Raw genomic sequence first — 3933 nt, forward strand, 5'->3', positions numbered from 1 at the left:
CTAGTTGCTCTTGTCCCATATCAGTAGATATTCAAACTGAAATTGCAAAAAAATCTTGAATAAGTAACTAAGGCAAAAATTGTTTTCTGTGACAAATTTTCAACGTTCTCACGCAAAATTTATATACCTACTGTTAATTCTCAGGTATTGTTTACAAATCTCGAAACAATATCCACAGATAATAATTTAGGCTAAACATCTCCCTTCTCTCAAATCCAGATGTTCACAACATTTTTTACAATAAAACGGATGCGGAAAGCGAGGACTATCGCGGACTCGCTCTAAATGGTCCCGTCTTGTTCTATCGCTCGTTTTTTTGTGGGAAGTAGGTTGTACATTATATTCGCAGGTCTGCGGCACAGATTGTACGTCTGCCACCTGTCCCGTAAAAAAGGCTGGGAACAACTGACGGTCATATGGTGCAGGTTTGTTTGGACTCTTGAGTGGTTGTGGTGTTTTTGGACTTAGGTGCGTTTGAAACCTTTTAAGCAGATATTTTTAGATTATGAGCAGTTTACCTTCTTAGGTGCTTCATAATTATATGTTTGATTGTTAGGTAAACCTTTTTAGTTAGCTTAATTGCATTACAATATTTTGAGGGAGCGAAAAAACGGATATTGTTTTTAAGATTAGAATTCCAATTTGCATTCGCAAACTCAATATTTAGGGATGAATGAAATAGTGTAGGATGTGAGTAATAACATAAGAATTAGATTGGAACTCTATCGCTTCAAAAATATGTATTCTGATTTTTTATAATTAACTAGCTGACCCGGCGAACTTCGTACCGCCTTAGCGTAGAGATTTTCTTAATATTTTTTTCCGTAAGAACCATCCTTGGACTTCCACAAACATTTAAAAAAAAGAATTATCGAAATCGGTTCAGCCGTTCACACGTGATGCCGTGACAACGCGAAACGGGTTTCATTTTTATATATATAGATAGATTCTCTTAACTTTTTAGATGCATACATTGAAAGCTCTTCTATTCTTAATAATTAAATAAGTTATCTAGATGAGAAAGTTAATCTAGATGATTGACTATAATTTTGACAGCTGTCAATCTTCTTCAAGTAAGCTCAACATCTTCAAAGCCCCCGAAGGTTCAAAAAGTGTGACTCCCGTGGGAGAGTGTAGGGTAAACACTCGGTGATCGGCCGTGTTGTCTTACCGTATCTGTGATAGATTACCCTAAAGTCGACGACCCGCAGATTGGTCCATGAACTCACGTGACAGTGACGTCATGTTGATAGATCTTTGATAACAGCAGTCTGGGGGAAATTGATGGGATAAATCTCTGAAGGTACAAAACGCTTGGGTTTGCTTCAAAATCAAATTTCAATTAGCAATTGCCAGCAGAACATCTACTAAGGCTGAGTTGCACCAGCTTACTTACTTGTCAAAAATCTGTCAATCTCCAAACAAAAATCACCGACTATCGTTATACTAGTTCCCGTTAAAGTTAGGTGGTGCAACTCAGCCTAAGTAATTTCAATTAGCAATTGCCCGCAGAACATCATGCTAAAAGTTTGTTAGTTAAGCGAAACTAAACTAAACTAATTTGAGGCATATCATCATCATCATCATCATCATCATCATCATCATCATCATCATCATCATCATATCAGCCGTAGGACGTCCTCTGTTGAACATAGGCATCCAATGATTTCCATAATGATCTGTTGCTAGCGGCCTGCATCCAGCGCCATCTTATAATGCTCTAGAATAGAAGCATTTTCTCAATAAAATATTGAGTTGTCCGACTTGTACCTAATTAAAAAATAATAAGTGCTAGATGTAGCCTGTTTATAACTGCTTAATCTCCTAATTTCCACTTTATATATCCTCAAACTAATTGACTATAAATAAAAAATATTTGCCAACGTTCAGTTATCTAGGTGTGAGAAATAAAGGAAATGAATACATAAAAGTTAAATTGAAATGCAAGTTAGGTCCAAGGCCCATTGATTTATGTGTTTATTAAAATTGATACATCAGTGGATAAGATCTAGTCGAGCTAGAACTTTTATTTAGTCAGAGGAATATCTACATATACATAAAGGGTGTACTAAGTCTATTCCACTTTGATCACCTGGATTTGATCGCCCAGGTGATCAAAGTGGACTCCAGGCGACACTTTGGTGTCCTTTGATCACCTATGGATAAGATCACCTAGGTGATTAAAATTGACTTTTAAATTAATGAAATCGAGAAACTTGGTACATCTACCTTGTGGTCAGAGGACTACAATGCCAGATGCAGTTTCAAATGTCATAGGGCAAAGCAAATGTTATTTAATGAAATAATGAAAGAAATAAAGGCTCGTCTTTATTTCTGGAGTATTAAACGTCTGTACACTTTTTCTAGCTTTTTCTAGTTTGGGGCAGCAAGGTTCTGGACTGGAAAAACGCAGCATGAGACGTCCACCCACAAGGTGGACCGACGACATCATTAAGGTAACAGGAAGGCGCTGGACGCAGGCTGCTACCAACCGGGCAGCATGGAAAGCATTGGGGGAGAGCTATGTTCAGCAGTGGACGTCCTATAGCTGAGATGATGATGATGATGGCACTTTTTATAAAAAATATATACTTTATTGCGTAATAATCAGGGACGGAGAGTCATTTTTTTACACAATGTGAAACACGTAGAGAATGTAAATTGATAGAAACAAAGTCGATACCTACGTAAATTGTCTTTGCTTTGCAGTGTTGTTTTTAAACACCCTGTATAGCTATCATACACGCCAATATCTAAATAAACAACTTACAGTTAACGACAATGATACTAACAAGCTACACGTTTATCGTGCCCAGATGAACTGGAGATTAAAAATATCCAAGGTGGGACTAACCCTTCGTAACAATCATATTTTCAACCTTATGCCCTAGACTTAACACCCAAATACAATGGCAAATTGAAACTATGATTAGTAAAGGGGTAAATCATAAAGACGTGTAAAAAGGGGGTGGGTTCCATAACTAACTGGATGATGTATGGGCCTTTAAGAACAGATCGGGATATAAGTTTGTCAGCGGCTTAAAATAGAGTTAAAGAAACATCTGACTTCCCATTTTTTAATCTGGGGTTCTAAATTAACTTCTGTTCACTTTAATTTATTAATCGAAACTATATCTCAAGTTCACTACAATTTCAAGTTAGCAATCAACATTAGCTAGCCTAGACTTCACTTAGGATTTCTAAGTTTGAGAAATAGAAATACATCACCATGGGAGCATTGGGCTCAGATTCCTCTAGAACAATGGTTCTTAACCTTTAAGTCACGAGGGACCATTTTACTAAATTTCTGTCTTGTCAGGGACCACCTATTTTTTTTTAAATCCTATGAAAGGGGAGGTCGATTTCTCGCCCACTGTGCACGCCGTTTGCGTTGTGTTGACTCGCCTCATCACGTCTGAAACTGAGCTGAAACGAATCACTGCTGGATAAAGGCCTCCATAACGACCGGTCCAGCGCTACCCGCATCCAGATACCTAGTTATGTAAAAGATCAACAGCTGAATTCTTACGACATAACTGCTGAAAAAATTAAATCACTTTAACTCAACCCTTCAACGATATCATCAACAAATCACTAAATGCAAATCCAGTATCCCCAATCCCCTCGCATACATTACGTGTTAACCCGGTCTTTTTGCGATCCCCCACGGCATTTGGCGTAAATAATGCTACCCTCGCCACCTGTTGCTGACCAGATTTGGACGAAGGAATGGTTGGAGCTTCTTTCTTTAGTATGGAGGCAACATTTTGGTGAAAAACTCGTAGCTCAGATAGTAAATGTACCTACTACATATGTTACTGAACAATGGATTAGGAGTATTGTATACTTAATAGTAACTGATTGATCTCGGCTCCCATTTCTCGAGATTTTTTTTCATTTACTTGTTTTGTTCGCAACTCGTGTTAATTTCTG

This window comes from Ostrinia furnacalis, unplaced genomic scaffold (assembly GCF_004193835.3).
Source record: "Ostrinia furnacalis isolate ACB-3 unplaced genomic scaffold, ASM419383v2 OfSCF1898, whole genome shotgun sequence".
NCBI lineage: Eukaryota > Metazoa > Arthropoda > Insecta > Lepidoptera > Crambidae > Ostrinia > Ostrinia furnacalis.